The following is a 21593-nucleotide window of genomic DNA, read 5'->3' on the forward strand; positions in this document are numbered from 1 at the left end:
AACAATTGTTCTCTTGTTTGAGAAGAAACCACTGCTCAGTCTAAAACAAACTAAACAACTTTTTGAAAAAAGGATTAGAAATATATCTAAATACAATACGGGAAAGATTTTACAGATTCCTTGAAATGCCTTAGCTAAAAAGGACGAACATTTATTCAAAGGAGGTTTAAACACCCCAAAGGTACACGCAAGCTTTTCTGCTTATGAATTTGGGGTTTTGAGTGCCGAAGGTTTACTAAATATTGCCACTTTAGATTGACTTACAGAATCAGAAACACTAATCCAATAGAGAATGTCTTTTGGAAAACGAAAACGTAATTTTTGAACGCACTATACTTTAAGAAAATTATATTTAGTAATCTGTGATTTATTAAAGCCTTATGCAGTGAGAGACATTAGAGGCCAGAAAGTCAAATCACGCGAAAAAGCATAGCTGAACACAAACACCTCAACTGCCAAGAAAACATAACTTATTAAAAATGTCTACCATGTGGATTATTTGAATTTAAATTTTAGTATGCTTACTTTCAAGCAATTTATGCAAATTTCGAAACAATACAATTACGCCAACTGGCAAAATAAACAAATAAACGTCAATGCGACAACACGGAGGCGAAATAATAAAATTAGCATAACATAATAATAGGCATTATTACCACGAATTGTGCCCTTCAGAGGCAGCAAACACACTCCAAAAACACCTTCACACACACGTCACTTCACATATTCGACTCACAAACACACATCCATTCAATTTCGTTTAAGTGCAAAATAATTATGTAATCTCAACACGTGACGTATATAGGATAGCTTGGGCTAACGGCAATTGTCTAAGTATTCACAATGACAGGGACAAGTGTTGAGAGGAAGTGCTGTAAATACAATTACACCGGCGATCATTTAGTACAAACGCAAATTGTAGCAAGCACATCCGTGACGGGTTCATTTTTGAGGACCTGTTTCCACACATAACGACACTGATTCCATATAACTGTAAACCGTGACTTTTGCCATATAATTTTAGTGTTCCATAATAAACTCTCAGCTAAATTATAATTTGCCACCTCACAAAGGTGCCATTACGGATTTTAAACTCGTCAATGTAAATTAGCACAGTGATTGCCTGATTGTGAGAGGGAAGTTCAAGACGACTGACACTTTCCCAAGGCAATAAATTTCAATAAAGCACTAGCGCTTGCACGCTTTTGTGCTTATTATCTCTGTAAGAAGCCATTACGCTTTAATTGTTTTTCCAGGAAATTAAGCAGGTTTTTATTGCGATTTCAGGAGCGAGAAATTGTCGTGAATGCAGAAGTGTGAGGTTTTTTCTTACACGAAGAGTGAAAATGCAATAGTTTGAGGACGCAAAGTGTAGTAATCAAAGAGATTGGAAAAAGGGATTAGATGGTTTCAGGCATTTTCTTTTTCTACTTCTTGGGCGTAATGATCAATTAATATAATTTATTTTTCGCGCAGTTAATAATAACTTTTCGCCGAAATTGCTGTAAATTTAATATTTTCCGTACTCTTTACGCTCCTCAAATATTTCGTAACATTTCCCACAGTTGAGTTAGGTGCGTATGTTGAACACAAGATTCCATTGGCAAGCATATCAATAGCACAGCACGCCTTTACGAAGGGTACATCCACAAAGACTGCACTTCATTCAGTAACCTTAAATATAGAGAGAGCTGTTGAGCATAAGGAATATGACCTAAGCATCTTTCTTGACATAAACGGACCATTCGACATCGGTTGAAAAATATACAAGTTTCTAAAACCGATACACAATAAAATTTCCGATAGGAAATACCTTAGGGACATGTAGGAGCGCCAAGATCAATTGCAGGGAATGGAAGGATGCTTTCTACTCACACGATGTCGTAAACACTGCGTTGACGTCTTGTACCGTACATCGTCGATTAGGCATTACAAAACCAGTACGTCTACGGAAGGCATGACATTCAGCCAATATGACCTGAGCTAACCTAACCTTATAAAATTTAAATTCTTTAGGAGGTTCCAAATCAATTTCATAATCTAAGTTAAAGAATTTTGGAATAGCATGTGTATTAATTTTAATTGAAATTTTTAAGATGATTGCATTTAATGGCAAAATCGGATGAAAATCAAAATAAATTGATATTTATACCCTATTATAGATACTAGAGGAAATGCACCGTCCGTATGTAACGTACCGAAGCTATTCGACGTAAACGGCTTTATATGTAAAAAATGCTTGTCTTCATGAAGCTTTGGTAATGAATAGCGACGAATTATCTGTCTATCGACGCTACACACGCTTCCTCCGGCGACAGCTGCGACATATCTGTGTTTTTCACCAGCCCTTTTGAACTTTTCACGTAATGCTAATGCAAATTAATGCTACGCCTGCATAACTCATCACACCAAATTAAGAATACATATTAAATTAATTCCATAAGAAGTGCGAGAGAAAGGCAAATCAGTATGTAACGCGTGGTAATTAGGATCAGTTATTACTAAATTGCCCCAAATGCTTAGACCTTTCAAATTAGTTATATCTTGACTTCAAAAATAACTGTTTTATATGCTCGTATACTAAAAATATGTTAAACGCCTTCTCTTAAGTTCCCCATTTTTGGAAGTTTTAGCAAAAGTAATACGCAGAAATAAAATAAAAAACACAACATTTTTAAGACGATGGGTTCTGGCGTCCACAAACATGGGTACTTTTAAGTAAATCATACTAGAATTGACGTAAAAAAATCTATTTCGAGTTGTGAAACTTTAGCGATTAATATTTAACAGGCATTCGAATAAATTTCTCTTCTCACATACAAATAAATACGCATGACATGCACTGTATGTACATAAGTGTTCACCTTAAAATGGCACATATGAATACAGTGTTGCTGTAAAGTGGTTGTTGTAATCTCGCTTGAAAGCCACGACGGCGGGATAACGAAGACATAAAGAAGTCGTAAAATTATTAAGTGGTAAGGAAAATACACTTATTTTTACATACATTTACTTACATAAGCTGCTAGAAACGTGCATTCCCTGTGATACAACATCAAACAAGTAAGAGAAGGAACTGGTCGCACAAGGACTAGTCAGAGTTGCATTAGACTTGCACATAACATTTCGAAATTTGTTTTTAATGCAGCCTATTGTTGTTTAAAAATTACTATTTTGTATAAAACCAGCAAGAATGTGGTTTCACATACCATATTCTCGTATTGGAGAGAAGCAAACTTTTTTACATCACATATTCTGTTTTCGTCCAATGACAACCTAAAATATTTAATTTCTGTGCTTTCGAGGTAAATTAAAATCTTTCGTTGACCCTTGTGATCAGCTTATTAGTCAAACTGGCGATTCATACTTGTGGGAAATTATTTTTTTCAGTTATATGTATACCCATGTGAAATTGTAGTCGTCAAAGCAAATGCTTGCAAATATTGCCGCAAGGCGAAGAATAAAAATGTTCAAAGTAGACTATAAAAGCTGGAACTTGTTCCTGTACAGTACACTCATATGACAAATGTATAATCTCCATCCGTAATTCCGCGTATGCCAGGGATTGATTCATTTCACTTGCTTTCTTATCACGATTTTGCTGTTTTTCATTACTTTTGGACGGAAGGAGATTTCCTTAAATTCGAATGTAAAACTAAGTTAAAAGACTTAAGCTGGCAAGCTGGCTTATACAGTCTAATAGTTATATAATGATTTAGTTTACCATGAAATTTGTAGCGCTCAGAATGAAACTTCGGTAGTGCTATAAAATATAAAGGGACCGCCAAAAAGAACGACATGATGTTAAAATGAAGTGCCATTTCAGATTTGCTCAAAATGTCGGACAGATGACCTTCATGACTCCGCTTGCATATATTCACCTGTTTATGCCAAATTTTGGTGACCTGCTGAAATTTCGGCTATTGTGCGCTGAAGGTTGTCTTCGAGCTCTGCGAGCATTGCTGGTTGGTTAGAGTAAACCTTTGATTTAACATACCCTCGGAAAAAATAGTCTAGAGGCGTTAAACCGCATGATCTTGACGGCCATTTGACTGGGTCATTTCTAGAAAATAACGAGTCGCCAAACTTTAGACGCATTGTGTTCATGTTAAGTCATGAAACACAAGGCGACGCACCGTCTTGCTGGAAAAAGATATCATGTCAAAATCGTGTTATAGCGCCCTTTATTGTTGGTAATAATCTTGTCAGTTTCCAAGCGTTGTAGCAAAGTGAAACGTCTACTTATTGATAGACGCTGTACATAAGTATTAAGCGTGACGAGTTCATCCAATTCAGTATAACCCTCGTTTATTCATCAAAAACCGTTGCAGATTTGTGGGAACCGCCGATATCGGATTTTAGTGGCGGATCCAGATCCCTTCAATATATTTTTATTAAGGATGTTACTTTGTAAATTTTTCTTCATTTAAATTATAAATTAAATCTTCGATTTTGACAACCAAACGCAACCCTGTGGATTAGATCATGCTGATTAAGATTTCTGTCAAAAAAATGACTCGGTAGTAGGGTTTTACTGAAATAAGAAAAAAATCTACTAAAACCAAAAAAGTCAAGTTTCCGTTTGAAACCTGAAAGTTTTATTCTTTCTTCTCTTATTATTCTTAAAATCATGGGCTAAAATAATAACCATTTGGTGCATAGATTGATCAGATTTCAATGAGTAAAGAAAGCGATTTCGAAAAAGGTACTGATGAGCAATTCAGGCATGGCGGATGACTTTGCATTACCGTTATAAGTTTTAATATTTATATTGCAATAAAAATACTCAGAATCCAAGTTAATTTTTGCATTTATTGAATTCTATAAAAACCATGAACATGATGTAAAATTTTCCAAAATGAATGAATAACAGATACTTAGAACAAACAGATTTACTTTACAAAACACGGGACATTTAATTTTTTTATCGAACGCTTTAATAAGCAGATACATACAGGTATGTCAAAACAGAACTTTAAAAAAAAATATTCCTTTAAAGTTCACAAAAGCTCACGGCAATTTTATCTCCCCACATTTATCGAGCTTCTGCAAGATACGCGCCTTCATCTCAGAAGCGTAACAGCCGTCTTTACGCCTTTTTTTTCATCCGTACTCACAATCGTCGTCTTCACTACGGAGCGCTTCCTCGCCATTTGCCACCCACTGCATTTCACCGCGTTGAGCGGCTTTAAGCGCGCAGTTCGCATTATAGCAGCGCTTGGATTCTCAGCTTGTTAGGCACCATACCCTTCGGTCTGCTCACGGATAGTCAATACTTGAATTATCCATTAATTAAGCACATAATTTATTTGTTCGTGAAAAATTTTGGAAATTTACACAACACTGACAGTCACAGCATTCCATAAATATTTGCGCCACTTTATATTAAGGCGCTTTTCTGGTTAATTGGAGAATTTCAATTCAATTACGGATATATAGTATTTTACGCACTTAGCTCTCAACATTATTATAACTAAAACTTTTTCTTTCCTTCGAAAAGCTGAGCGACAATACCGTAGTTCCGCGTTCTGCAGCATGTCGCATTACCCTGAAGAGCTTCCACTGTTTGAGATTTCATTCTGCTTCTTCTTCGTCATATCGATGTTTCTGATAATCATCGTGTATGGCAAAATGGGCGCACAGATGCGTTTCAGCACGGCCCAGTTGGGTGAGTAAGAGTTAAAAAGCTTCAGTATTTTAATTTGATGGACTTGAAGTCTGTATGTGCGTACATTGTAATAAAAGCTTAGTTGATGAGCATATAAAGAATATATTGTGTTAGTATAAGAGTGGGTAGTATCCTTGCCGCCAATATTTATATTTACATAAACTTTTTATGCCCAGCCCCATGCTTAACTCTATTATTGCTCAAACCATTAGATTTGCTTAGAGTCACTACATTGCAAGGAGAAGACAGTATGAAATAACCTCCGACACAAGAAGCACCTTTATATTAACCCTTTCTTTTATTTCCTTCCTTTCTCTAGGCGTTCAACAGGGCTCTATGCACCGCGAATATCGCCCTCAGCAGTCACGCAAAGCTGTAATACGCATGTTGCGTAAGTCAAATTCGTCTGTTACCTTATTTTCACAATTTACCCAAAGGGTAACAATTAAAGAAACATTTAAAGAAAATGAAGATGAAATGGCGAAGACTCACGGCCTTGTACAAGTAGAAAGCTATCGGAAGTAAAGCGATTATGTAACTTCGCTGCATGGATGTTACATTTCGAGGTCCCCTACTTTCTTTAAGAAAAAACACTGAAATTTCAAATTTAATGAGGAATGTTTATTATCATTCGGAAAACAATACTTTGTAATTTTTTGAAGACTATCTCCTGCAAATGTTGGCCGCGGCTACGTCTCAGATGATCCATCCGTTAAGTCCGATTTTCAATGACTCCGAGCATGTCGACTGGTAACTAGCGAATGACACGCGTAATGTTTTGCTCCAAGGCCTGAATCGAAGCGAAATTGTCCGCATAGACTTTATAATTTACAAATCCACATGAAATGCCAAACAATACTTTTGTTTTGTATGACCGCTTGACACGTCTCACCCATGATCTGTCAAAAAAGGCTATTGAAAAAGTACCTCTCCTTCGATTGGCCGATATAGTTTATATAATATACATATATTTTTTCAGGGATGTTTGGAAATCTATAAACGTTTTTATTATTTTCTAAAGTACCTATATGGAACACAAGGCTTTAATCGCAAACTTTAACGAAAGTTGTTACCTCAAATTCATCTTTATGAAAAACACATTTTTTCATAAAATGTCGGCTACTCAATAGGCCTTTTTTTAAGTTTTGTCGCAGATTTTTTTGAATATTTGAAATATAATTGAATTTTCGTTTTTTGTTGCTTCATGTGATAGTGAGATATTTAAGGAGTTACTTGGGTTTACGGGTCTTTAAAAAATCGATTGTTTTTACTGCCTTATCCAATTCTACAACACCTCCCGAATATTATTCTAAATTTTCAAATTGATATGAGTAATAGTTCTTTAAAGCTTTGAGAACTTGTGCGCTCGAGGCTGGCTAGGCTAAGTGCACCTTCTTTAAACGCGTTTTTCTCGAAACTGTGAAGTCGAAGGTTTGAGGTTGGCAAGACTTCTCGAGAACTATTTAACCGATCTTTATGAAATTTTACACACTTTTCAGATACAATTCTTAAGGACTTGGATGAAGAATTAATTGATTACAACTATTTGACTAAAAAAAAAAGGCAAATTTTCACTGAAATTTAACTTTTTTCTAAAAATGTTTGCCAAAAATCCATTTTTTTTTTCCTTTCACTTCAAGTTATAAGTTAAGGATTTAACTAAAACAGGAATTTTTTCACTTAAAATGATCCAGTAAGGAGTTATCCTGCTAACGCGGGCGCATTTTTTTCCGAGGGGTCACAGGAACTGTCGAAATTTAGAAATATTTGTTTCCGAGTAAAGTGTTTAGAACTTGGAAGGAGTAAAAACAATCCGATTAATATAAAGACTTTCTTTAAACCCACTGTCTTTCTCGCAATGTCTCACTGCATGTTTGCAAAAATAAGAAAAATAAATTTTTTAATTTTTTATATGAGACAAAACTTGGAAAAAACCTTTTTTTTGAGTAGCCGAAAATTTTTGAAAAAAATTCATGCTTTTCAACTTTTGCCGCTTGTGAGGTAAAAAAGATTTAAAATCATAGAATTTTCATTGTAAGTCTTTCAAGCTCAAACCGGTTCAATTTCCACCACACTAAAACTTTAAAAAGTTCAAATATTTTGAATTTTGCATGGACAGTGATCCTGCTCTTCAGAGATGAATTTTTTCCATCCTGAACATTTTGAATGAAATTATATATAAAGTAACTGGAATATTTAATGATATTATAAATAACTACTAGCGAAAAACTTATTATTATTCATTAATGTGCATAAATTTAACTTCGAGAGTTCCATAAAGTTACTATTTTTTTTATTAAAAATTTATTCAAATTTTTTATATGAGTTATATTTATTTGATAACTTAAAGTATTTTTGATAAGAATTTTTAGTTTTTAAAATTGAACGTCGTTCTCATATAAAAAATATATAAAAGTTTTTTTTATTAAGTCAATTGATCCCAAACATCACACATATTAAGGTCTTTCAAAAAATTTTAAAATTTTTTTTTGTTTGGTACTCTTCAAAATAGGTTCGGACACCTTGTGAGTTATGTATAAGTTTCATCATTGAATTTTGTTCGTCTAATCAAAAACCGGTTCAATTGTCACCACAATAAAACTGCTATAACTTTGGAAATATTTTGAATTTTGCATGGACAGCGAGCTCTTCAGAGATGAATTTTCCTCTCCATTTTGCTTTACTATATATAAAGTAACTCGAATATTTAATGATATTGTAAATAATTATTAGCAAACGAACTTATTATTATTCCAAAAGTATTGCGTTTTTTTATAAAAGTATAACGTTTTATATATTAAAAATTTTCTCCAAGTAAAACCTTTTAGTTGTAATCATTTCTAATTTAAAGTATTTTTGATAATAATTTGATTCTGTGTATTGAGTTTTTTCAGCTATGTGGTGTTTATCTTCTCAATGAACTCATAACTATGTTTAAGTTCAGTTCAATTAAAACTTCGGTAATCGTATCTTCTGCCCAAAAAACTTTCACGTCAAGTAATCAGCAACCAGCAATCAGCACTATACGGATATTCTTTACTTGCTTTAAGTTTTCATCAGCTAATGACGTGGTGACACAACCAGAGTGGGATTAATTAGAGTAATCTTCTCGTTCTTCTTTTTAGAACAGCTTGTAACACTTAAAGTAAATTCACTTTGTGGAATTTTAAAAATTTGAGGTGTTTATTTCTATTCCTTAGTTTGTACCAATAAAACAGAAAAGTGGAAATTTAAATGGCTGTAGGCCTAAGCCTTCGAACACACCTCGTGTAAAGGATATTACTGTACTTTCACGCTTTACATAAAAGCACGAAAAAAATACATTCAACCCAGTACAGTCTTCACCACAATGACGCTTTTATACCTCCATATGTGGCACGAGTGCGTTTCGGCTTTCACCAAGCAATCCTAAATACTCATAGAACATGTTTGCAGTGGAAAAGTCGACTAAGTGGCACTTCAGCTCAGCACACAGTGCCACAAGTACGTCTGCTACAGCACTTTTACATATAAATACCGGTAGGCAAGTAGATGTGTATGTATGAATGTAGTATTCTCGTAAAAAGTTGTCTACATGAGACAGTTTTATTTACATTTGGATATCAGACACCATGTGTATTAAAGTTGTGTTCTAATTTCGTTGGAGGTGTTTCTAACTAAAGTTAAATGTCCTTGAACTATTTTTACCAAAGTGATGGCTTACGACACATACATATGTTGTTGGAAGGAACAAGATACATTTTATTTTATATACATTCCAGCATATGTTTTATAATATATATCTATTGTATTGCCTGACGGTCAAGAACAGGTTGAAATTCTGACTGGATTCGACAGTGTTTAAAATTTTCTTATAGGACTTTTTTCTGCAGAGCAATAGGCTTTTACTCAGAGCTGCCTCAGAGTTGCCTCCTCATGAGCTTTCTCATGACGCTCAGCTTTACCATAATAAAGCGGAACGTTTCTAGCGAGTGCTAGCACGAGCGCCATTTTCCCATAAATCTAGGTGACACTAGCCTAGTGTGGCATACATATTCGAAACCGCACACCACAGAATATTTTTTCTTAAACACGCTGAAATTTGCATAAGATTTTATTCATGAGTTTACTCTTATTTGTGAGAACAACTATTTCTCTGAGCATAACATATTAAGCCCCGAATGAAAACTGTATGGTGAAAAAGTAAGGAAGGACTACGTTCGAGTGGAACTGAACATTTTACAGTCTTGCAACTTTCAAGAATCAAAGCGAAAGAAATACTTGGAACTATTTTAAGGTGTAGAACCAATAATATAAGTTGAAGTCAGACGGATGTTCGTAAATCCAGATTTTAGTTATGTAGGGGCTAGATTTTGCTCAAATTGATATTTTTTAGGCGCAAAAATACTCTGTTATGTGCAAAACACGCTAGCCGAGTTTCATAGTGATAATTCATTTATTGGTCGATATATGCGGTACAAATTCAGCCGGAAGTTCGAAAATCTTTGTATCAAGTATATGTTGGCTAAAAGAAGTATTGGTCCCATTCAACACATTTTTGACATACCGACATACGGATATAAGAGAAGTATTATCCCTTAATTCCAGTTATATATATCATACATTGACCGACATTTTCGAACAAAAGTCAACTATAGGTACGGGATCTAAATATTCGGTACCTTGGGGCTTGTGCAGTTTATATTAGATTTAGCAAATTTTTGGTCATAAGGTGGCACACAGTAAAGACATTATTCGTGCAAAGTTCTATCCCGATAAATTAATTGCTACTTCATTCGTGTACTGGAAACTCAACGAATCAAGTGGAATTTAAATTGTGCTATATGGGAGATAGGCATGGTTGTTGTCCGATTTTGTCCATTTTCACAACGTGAAATAAGAATGTAAGAAGAATGCCACGTACTAAATTTTGTCGAAATCGATTTGTCGGGACCTAAGATATGGAATTTCTCCAAAATGTGGGCGGAGCCCATCGTCCAATTTTTACATCGGCTCCCATAAAGCTCTCTCATTCTATCTCGGAAGTAAAATTTAATGTCTCTGGCGTATTCAGTTATTGATTTATCGCGCTTTTAGTAGTTTTTAGCAGTACCGTTATATGGGGAGTGAGCGGAGTTATCCTCATCTATTCATCTATTTTCACAGAAGTTCTTATAAGATTTGTACTCAGCATTTCATTGTTGTAGCTTAAGTGGTTTACGAGATAGTATATACATTAAACTTGTCAGAGGGCGGAACCACGTCCCCTTATTCGAAAGTTTCCGCCAACAGGTGCCTCTTGATACTGCAATCCTCAGTACCAAATCACAGCTTTATATCTTAATTTGGTTCTTAGTTATGACAGTTTATATGTTTTCGGTTAATGGCGATTTGTGGGCGGGGGAATAGTCCGATTACGTCTGTCTATGAACTGTTGTTTTTGTACTAAGAAATCCTCATACCAGGTTTCATCGAGATATTTAAATTTCTACTCAAGTTACAGATTGCGCGTTCGGACGGACGGACAGTCAATCGGATTTCAACTTTTCTCGTCACTCTGCTCATTTATACATACATATGTAATCCTATATATATCTCCCTTAGTTTCAGGTGATATGTACAACCGTTAGGTGGATAAAACTATAATACTCTGTAGCAACTGGTTGCAAGAGTATAAAAATGTTGCTAGTTGCAAAGGGTTAAGTTCAGGGGCAGATTAGTCGCCCCGCTCGTGGTTCCGCCACTGAAATGCAATGAAACAAAAAAAACAATACCCCTCATAATAAAATATTATAATTTTGTGAGGAATGGTTTGAATAAAACGCAGTCTTATAAATGCTAAATAATTTATAAGACTGCGTTTGGAAAAGAACTCTTTTGTTGCTCGTTATCGGAAAATTATCTTTTGGTGTCGCGCATTACTTTCGCCAGCTAGAATCGGGCAACTTTCTGCATTATCTTTCACCTCATATTATCAAATTTCTGTACGTTTCATGTATGCAGTGCATCAAAATATCTTTTATCAGCCTTCATTATACTTATTAACTCTTTTCCTAAAGCATATCCACTATATTATAGGTATTTGCATACATATTTGCATATTACAAACAAATATATGAAATATATATAAACATTCATTTGGAACAGACCGCTATTGCATCCAGGAAAGGAATTTCGAAATGAAAAGAAATGCCGAGCTGCCTAGCACCGTCCTGTTTCGAACAAGAACGTAAAGCATGCCACTCGTGCTCGTCCGTTCAGTTAACCTGGTCTTCCCTTCGCTTCCAAAAATCAGGTTCGGTGTGGGCGATAGAAGAGGTGCTCGTGTGACCATAGTCTAAAAAAAGAATTGCCAAAAAAAACTTTCTTCTTCTTCTTAACTGGCGTAGACACCGCTTACGCGATTATAGCCGAGTTAACAACAGTGCGCCAGTCGTTTCTTCTTTTCGCTGCGTGGCGCTAATTGGATGTTCCAAGCGAAGCCAGGTCCTTCTCCACTTGGTCCTTCCAACGGAGTGGAGGTCTTCCTCTTCCTCTGCTTCCCCCGGCGGGTACTGCGTCGAATACTTTCAGAGCTGGAGTGTTTTCGTCCATCCGGACAACATGACCTAGCCACCGTAGCCGCTGTATTTTAATTCGCTGAACTATGTCAATGTCGCCGTATATCTCGAACAGCTCATCGTTCCATCGAATGCGATATTCGCCGTGGCCAATGCGCAAAGGACCATAAATCTTTCGCAGAATTTTTCTCTCGAAAACTCGTAACGTCGACTCATCGGTTGCTGTCATCGCCCAAGCCTCTGCACCATATAGCAGGACGGGAATTATGAGCGACTTATAGAGTTTAGCTTTTGTTCGTCGAGAGAGGACTTTACTTTTCAATTGCCTACTCAGTCCGAAGTAGCACCTGTTGGCAAGAGCAATCCTGCGTTGGATTTCCAGGCTGACATTATTAGTGGTGTTAATGCTGGTTCCTAAATAGACGAAATTATCTACAACTTCAAAGCTATGACTATCAACAGTGACGTGAGAGCCAAGTCGCGAGTGCGACGACTGTTTGTTTGATGACAGGAGATATTTCGTTTTGCCCTCGTTCACTACCAGACCCATTTTCTGTGCTTCCTTGTCCAGCCTAGAGAAAGCAGAACTAACGGCGCGGGTGTTGAGGCCGATGATATCAATATCGTCGGCATACGCCAACAGCTGTACACTCTTATAGAAGATGGTACCTTCTCTGTTTAGATCTGCAGCTCGAACTATTTTCTCCAGGAGCAGGTTGAAGAAGTCGCATGTCGATCGTAACGTCGCGAGGTAGGCAGCCTGTTTTCTCTCCGCTGCGACACGGCACTCCTCGCCGTACCAGCTGTTCTTTTGCTCTTTCCGAAAACCAATGGTTTCGGTTGCAGCTGTACGTATGGAATTTGAAATGCCGTCCCACAGTTCCCTTATACCGAGTTGTTGACGAGTGCTCTCAGAGAGCAGGAGTGCAAGCCGAGTAGAAAATCGTTCGGCAGTCTGTTGTGATTGCAGCTTTTCGACGTCGAACCTTCCTTGTGTTTGTTGGCGTGCGTTTTTTGCTGCACAGAGGCGAGTGTGAATCTTAGCTGCAACAAGACATCGGAGCGCACGCACATCTAAAACACTGGAGACGTGTCTTCCATCTATCACAACATGATCGATCTGGTTGGTAGTTTTTCGATCCGGAGACAGCCAGGTAGCTTGATGAATCTTCTTATGCTGGAATCTAGTACCACAGATAACCATATTTCGGGCCCCGGCGAAGTCGATCAGCCTCAACCCATTTGGGGATGTTTCGTCGTGGAGGCTGAATTTACCGACCGTAGTGCCAAATATACCTTCTTTGCCCACCCAGGCGTTAAAGTCGCCAAGCACGATTTATTTATTTATTTATTTATTATTTAGTAAAGTCTATGAACAATGATTTTTACAGACTAATGAAAAACTAGGATGCATATTAGAATTCTAAAATAATAAAATTACAATAACAAGAGTAGATAACTTAAACTAAAAAACAGTGTAGAAAGACAAAAAAATTGACTCGAAATCTCCAAATCTCTTCTAAGCTTTAAACAATTTATTTATTTATTTATTTAGTAAAGTCTATGAACAATGATTCTTACAGACTAATGAAAAACTAGGATGCATATTAGAATTCTAAAATAATAAAATTACAATAACAAGAGTAGATAACTTAAACTAAAAAACAGAATTGAGGGTATTAATGAAGGATACCCTAGAGTGAGAAAAATCAAGTAGAACTTTCTCGGAGATCGAGTTAAACTCCCGCATAGCCCTCTTGAGGGGAGCATATTCAGCAAAATTAGTACTTTCCTTTTTGTAATAAAATGGCGAAATGGATCTGAGACAACGCTGGGGAGTATTGAAGTTGAGTTTCCCTAATAAGTAGGAGAGTCAATTTCCCCGTTAATTACATTGTAGACAAATGAAAGTGAGAGAACGGACCTTCGATTTTCCAGCGATTTAAGATGTAAAAGCAATAAACGCGATGTATACGATGGTATTGGGTCAACAAACTTTAAGGAGCGGAGAGCATATTTAAGAAAGATCTTTTGAACACGCTCGATCCTGTTAATTGACGATATGCAATATGGTCTCCAAATAAACACTGCATACTCCAAAATGGACCGCACAAAACATGTGTACAGTAATTTTAACGTGTAAGGGTCGGAAAAATTTGTAGAATATCGACGGACAAAGCCAAGTACAGAAAAAGATTTTGAAGTGATATAGTTGATGTGATTACTGAAAGAAAATCTGTTGTCAAAGATTACCCCAAGATCTTTGATTTCAGTAACGCATTTTAGGACGCAATTAGAAATACTGTAGCTAGAAGATAATATGTTGCGTCCCCTACCATAGGAGATCTGTGAGCATTTATCTACATTCAGAAAAAGTTTCGATTTCAGGCACCAATTATGAAAAGTATCAATATCACATTGAAATTTGAGTACATCTTGTGTGTTATTGATTAATGCAAAAATTTTTAAGTCATCTGCATATAACAGAAAGTTGGCGAAAGAGAAGCAACAGGAGATGTCATTGATAAACAGCACAAAGAGAAGTGGACCCAAGACGCTTCCTTGTGGGACTCCCGAAGACGCAGTGAATGAATCAGATGACACTCCATCAACAGTGACTACGCATCGTCTGTTTTGCAAATATGATTTAATCCACATCAAGAAGGCTGAATGAAATCCTAGTGATGATAATTTTTTAATTAGAATATTATGTGATACTTTATCAAAGGCTTTAGAGAAATCTGTGTAGACACAATCTACTTGAAATCCAGCGGAGAATGCAGACATACAATAATCGCTAAAAACTGCTAAGTTTGACACAGTGGAGCGCCCAGGGACAAACCCATGCTGATTGACATTAATTACTGATTTTACTGCAAAATATAATTTATTTTTAACAGAACACTCAAAAATTTTCGAAATAGTAGAGAGTTTAGAAATAGGCCTGTAATTGCAGACATCATCCTTTCTACCACCTTTATGAATAGGGGTAATGCATGTCAATTTCCAGTCAGAAATGAAATCCCCGGTGGCGAGAGACTTATTGAAGATAAGCATGAGAGGATATAATAAGGCAGTGCAATTTTTTATAAATACGGGCGGAAGCCCGTCCAAATCCAATTTGGAGGAGGACTCAATGTCACAAATAGCCTTAGCAATATCGTCCTGTGAAAGACACAGTGAGCCAAAATTTATGGATGGGAAGTTATCAGCTGAAAAAGTGGAACTAGTACCAGGATCATCTTGAACATAGTTCGATTTGAAAAATTCAGCGAACAAATTGGAGATTTCGACCGGAGTGCATGCCGACTTATCACCCCAGCGTAAAGCAGAGGGAATGGCCGAACACGCTCTTTTAGATTTTACAAAGTTCCAAAAGAACTTAGGGTTTGACTTAATTGTAGACTCCGTATTATTAATAAACCTTTTATAGAGGAACTTATCCAATTCATTAAACAGTTTTGTGTAGTGCTGATATTGAACAAAGGAAACATGAGATTTAGTTGAAGAGAATTTTCTATAATATTTATTTCTAAGATTTTTTAGACGTTTAAGGTCCTTAGTGTACCAAGGCAACTTATATGGTTGTATGTGTTTGAGCGGGATATTATAATGACAAAATTCCTGGATTGATTTTTTAAAAATGGAGAAACTATTAGCTGTATCAAGTCCCGATAGTAAATCATCCCATTTTATTTCAAAGAGCTGATTGTTGAGCCGTTCAAAGTCGCAAAATGCAAAATTAAAACCAAGCCCATCAATTGGTTTGACAAGGGCGAAAAGATAAGTATCCACCTCAAACGCTAGCGGAGAATTATGAATGGTGGCTGGAGTAATTGAAGAGAATCCATCAAGAATCCTAAATTTTAAATTATCACTAAGAAAGACTAAGTCAAGAAATCGATCGAGACTATTTGAATATGAGTTGATTTGAATCAGATTGAGACCAAGCAAGCTATCAATGAGAAATAACTCCTGAGAAGACGAAAAATTTGAAGGAATAAGAGCAGGACTATAGGAACAACCAGACCAGACGATATTGCTTAGATTAAAGTCACCCAAAACACAAATATTATTCTCTTTCACCTTGTTTAATACCAGCGAGGAAATATTATTTGCCTGCAACTTGTACAACTCTAGCGGACTATTAGGAGAGATGTATGAGACTGCAATGAACAGAGCATCATTGACACAGATACATAGTTGGTCCAGGATAGAATCTTCATTCTCAAGCATAATTAAGCGAGGACGATATTTGCGATGAACTGCTAAGAGAACTCCACCCCCTCTTAGACAGCCAGTTTTTTCGTGATCTCTGTCCTTGCGGAAGACATAATAGAGATTTGAGTCAAAGTATTCGCTATCGAAATAACTAGAATTCAGCCAAGTCTCAACAATAACGATAATATCGAAATCCAAACGTGACGAAAAATTGCGAATAATATTTGATTTACACCTAATACCCGATAAATTTTGGTAGTAGACCTTAAGACAGGAGCAAGTTGAGGAAGGTGCAGAAAACGCATGAGTAGAATTGCGATTAACAGGCGCGTCAACTAATCTGCAGCGCTGTTTTCCCCTCGCTTTAGAAAAAACTTAAAGGGACGCAGCTTAATGCCAGAAGGCCACACTGAAGAGGAGAAAACAGCATTAAAAAAAGATGGGGACACACCTAGCTTAAAGTTTATCCTCTTAAGAATATTAACATCGGTATCTTTCTTAATTAATTTATAACATAGAAGATGCTCTCTATCAACATTAGCATGTTTAACAACAAAAGATATAATATCTTCCTCCGTGACTGAGTTCTTAAAAGCAGATAAGTGAATCCATTTCTTGGGTATGACGACATCGAGATCAACATTGGCATTAACACCAACAACAGTTGAAGTGGCTGGGGACTTTTTGTTCCTGGTACTCACTTTTAACTTCAAATTTCTGTTAGCAGGAATTGAAGTAGAAGAGTTGTTTACAGAATCAACGGCGACAGAGTGAGCAGCATTGACAGCGACAGGTTGGCGAGCTGGTTTAGCAGCAGCTGTTGGATTGTTATTGGCTTTCGAGTGAGTGTTGATGTTCCTACCAACAGCGTCAGCATATGTATTGACATTATTATTAACAGCAGCAATAGAGCGAGCGGAGCAAGCAGCAGACGGAGCAGCCGAGAGTGCTTTCGAAGTAGCGGGAGCAAGATAATCCATACTCACACAATCAGTGGGAGCAGAAACAACAACTTTTGGCGACGGAGCATTTGTACTCGCAATAGTCGTAGAAGTAGAGATAGAGTTTGCAGTAGTTGAAGCTGCAGAGAGTACCTTCAGTGTAGCGGGAGCGAGATAGTTCTCACACACGTTATCAGCAGGAACAGTGGTGTTAGACGGAGCAGCGATTGTGTAGTCACTGGTAACAACAGCAGTCGCAGCAGTGAGAGTGGGGTTGGCAGCAGAGAAATTGACATTGTCGGACAATTTCTTATGCACAGTGCAGATCTCTGATTTGAGTTCGTTAAGCATAGCGATTAACGATTTACGATCATCACATAATTGCTGTATTAACGCGAGCGCCTTCGTTTGTTCACTTCTCAGTGAACTTACTTCCCGTAAAAGAGAATTAAGCACTACATTTTCTTTGTTATGATTGTTATGCTCCAACAAAGGTTCAGCTATTTCACTGTTCGATTGTTCAGAATTTTGTTGTTGCGAACTTAAATTATGAGTGCATTGAACTTCGCGCACTGATGGCGACGCAGGCGGCGAGCGAATGGAATTTCTCCGAACTACCGCGCAGGCTTTACAATAAAAAGCATTTTTAGATTTCACCAATAAATCTACATCAGCCTGTGATAGATTCACGCACGACAAGTGAAATATTTGATTGCATTTATGGCAACCAATCTTGGGCTGAGCACGGTCAACTCTATGCCCGCAAACACAGGGCATTAATAGCGATAAAATAAAAAAACGCGGAGCAGAAAAGACATCGTGGCGGGGGCAGCTCTCATTAGCGCGCTCCAAGCGCTCATAGAAGGCGTCTTTGGTCACATCGTCCTTCTCTTCCGTCGGGGCGTGGGCGCAAATCAGCGATATGTTGAAGAACCTCGCTTTGATGCGGATTGTGGCTAGACGTTCATTCACCGGAGTGAATGATAGTACTCGGCGACGGAGTCTCCACGAATCCAACACCAAACTTGCGCTCCTTTATATGGCCACTGTAGTAAATGTCACAAGGACCTACTCGTCTCTGTCCTTTTCCCGTCCATCGCATTTCTTGGACGGCGGTGAAGTCAGCCTTTATTTTTGCGAGGACATCAACCAGCTGGGCAGCGGCACCTTCCCAATTAAGGGTCCGGACATTCCAGGTGCATGCCCTCAAATCGTAGTCCTTATTCCGTTTGCCATGGTCGTCATCAAAAGGGGGGTCTCTCATCCGAGGCTGTTTCAATGTTTTCATTGGTATTGTTTTTTTTTACGTGGCGGATCCCAAGCCCAGCGCACAACCCTTGTAGGGAATGTTTCGCCTTCTCACTTTAGCTCGCCTTCGAACGGATGTTCTTAGGCTACCCAGAGGATACTTGGTCAAAGACCGGAAGTAGTGAGCTGCTAGAGCCATGTGTAAAAGAATCGTTTCTGGCCACTCCCAAGTGAATGGCGATCAGAGAACTTTCCTCACATGCGTGAACTTCTACACATGACTCCATCCTCCAAAAAAACTTTAGTTGCACGGAATTTAATGTGTTTATTACTGGCATCCCGTCTTTTTTGATTTTAGCTACTCAAAATTCCATATAGGATCAATAAATGCACTGCTTTTACAATTTTAATTTAAAATTGGGCAGGGCATTTTCACGGATAGATGGAAATTAAGAGAGAAGGTAGACGATTAAGTCTTTTATCGGAAGCTCTTTATAAATTAACCATTGCATCGTCTTTAAAGCGAAGGTGGCTGCCATCAAGATAGCGGGACATATACTAATAATGTGGAAATATTTGTATAAAATTATGCAAATGTTAAATCTTATTAAATTTAAAAAATTTTCATATATTAAAGCTTTTTACCTAAGTATGCAAAAGTTTTGAATATTTTTCTGTACTAAACAAATGAAGTCTCTCGCTGAGTACATTTCTCAGCGAATGCATCATCAATCGCATTCAAAAATTCTAAAAATACAAATTTTAAAATTCCTCCGCAAATACCAGCAACAGAACTAAGTAATCCAATCAAATCTAATCCGAATTACTATTAATTTATGCACTCTAAGAAACTTATTTGCAAGCCTCTGGCATTGAAATCCATGCGAAGTTATTCCTGCATTCTCATCCGTCGCGCTGTTTTCTAATTCCTCTCTCTTGTGCGAGTACAATCCCAATTCGACGAAAACATGCTTTTCTAATACTTATTTTCGAATGCCGCATATAAAGACGCATTGAATTATGCATGTGTACAAGTATCCTTACATAAATATACATACATACCAGTATATGCGAAACTGCGGATGTTCGCAGCAATTTCTTTAATCTCAAATCAATTTACTTCGTCAGTTTATTTCACATTCAATAAATGGATTTCCTCATATAAATAGTCAGCTCAACAATATGTTTTGCAAAATGCCATGGAAGCGCTTTTTGTTTATTTACAAGCATTGCTCATAAGCCGTACATATATCACGGAACCACACAAATTCGAAAGTGATTCTTTTGAGGACATAATCTTCAAACAAATTCTGTGAGAATAAATGAAATCGATGATGCACCATACAAAAATAAATACCACATCGCCTTTGACTTAGACCAAATTTTTGCAATCAGTATTAAAATAATTTAAAATATAGATAATACTCGTCACTTTTGGATGATAATGACGAATCTAAGCTCTTTTAAATTTATCAGTAAACCGTTTTAATTAAAATGGTTGCATCCAGTATTCCTTATTAAATGAATTCTTTAAGCGATTACAATCATATTTTTGGACCTCCTTTATTTTTTGTGTGTCAAGGATTCATTGCTAATTATTTCATTTTTTTTTTTGTTTTGTTTCTGAAATATCTATCTCCATTCTATCTCTAGTTTTTACTATCCAACTAAATTTGTCTGCTATATCTTGAGCGCACTCCTAGATATGCTATATAGACTAAGCTAAAGAGACTAATATAATACATACATATATGTGGGAATGAGAAACAGAAAAACAGACTTAATAAGGGAAATATTGTCGTAGAATTTGTAGAATGCTTTGGAGACAATAGATGTAAAAGTTTCACTGGGAAGCAATGAATTGTGCACAAGTACTAATTCCCATTTACATGTATGAATACATTTTACTAGCGAACTCTTACATTTTAAATGTACTTAAGTGCTCCACTAGACCTACGTGAATTCAACCAACCGGGATAGGGCATAACAAAACTATAAACTCTACTAATTACAAACAAGTTAGTGCACAGCAGCTGTGCGAACTTAACGGGCAAACATTGTTGGAAAACAAAAGCTATTAGCCATTAGCAGCTAAAGTGTCAGGTAGTTGGAGGTGCAAGCTGCCACTTCGAATTTCATCTTGAGAGCCACTCCGTTTCAAATTTTCAATAAATAAATTTCTACTGTAAAAATCTCTTAGTAATTTAGCGAGCATTAAGTTACAAAATGACGAATTTTGTTTGTGAAATTGAAATGCCTTACTCACTTACAAAATAACTTAGAAATCAAACCCCTTACTATTGAACGGAACGCATGCGAAAGTTAATGCGTTTACTGAGCTGCACTTAAGGCCGCAGAATTTTTTTGAAAAGAACACGTCAGTTAGGCTTGCAGAAAAAATCACTGAATTGTTCGCCAGACAAAGCATCCGAGTATGAGTAATACCTCATTCCACATACCTAAACATTTTGTGAAGCATAATAATACGGTTGTTCATTTGAGTAAAATTTCTACTTACTGACCAATATACTGGATAAGTGTTTTTTGTGTAAAATATGTAGTATTTATTTGCGCCATTTTACTAGAGCCTTATCTACATATTATTTTATAAGGTACTTTGAATTAAACGCCGCAATGTCACTGACCTTAATGCTTGCCATAAACTCCCCCTCAATTTTTTGCATCAAATTCTCTTCCACTGAACTATTCAATTTCTTTCCCTCGGTAGCCATAGACTTGTGCAAACATAAGTCAATATAACATATGTTGTAGCGCGTAGAAACTTTTAAGTACCACATAATAAATTTGTGTGTTTCCTATCTTCACATATTGACTCTTAAGATATTTACCATCAACACAACAACACCAAATATTAATAAGTAATTGCACATTGTCCTCCACTAATCAACATTTTTCTTTTGTGACATTTTCATTCTCTCGCCGTTGATCAACAAGTGCTGCACTTCGCCGAGTTCT

The 21593-nt window shown here is 36.7% G+C and overlaps 2 pseudogenes; both read left to right on the forward strand.

Annotated features, from left to right (window-relative positions):
- LOC126761484 (neuropeptides capa receptor-like) overlaps positions 1-6274 on the forward strand; it is an 18691-nt pseudogene extending 12417 nt beyond the window's left edge.
- The window catches only part of LOC126761914 (uncharacterized), a 93791-nt pseudogene that overhangs the window by 24338 nt on the left and 47860 nt on the right, over positions 1-21593 (forward strand).

This window comes from Bactrocera neohumeralis, chromosome 6 (assembly GCF_024586455.1).
Source record: "Bactrocera neohumeralis isolate Rockhampton chromosome 6, APGP_CSIRO_Bneo_wtdbg2-racon-allhic-juicebox.fasta_v2, whole genome shotgun sequence".
Taxonomy (NCBI): Eukaryota; Metazoa; Arthropoda; class Insecta; order Diptera; family Tephritidae; genus Bactrocera; species Bactrocera neohumeralis.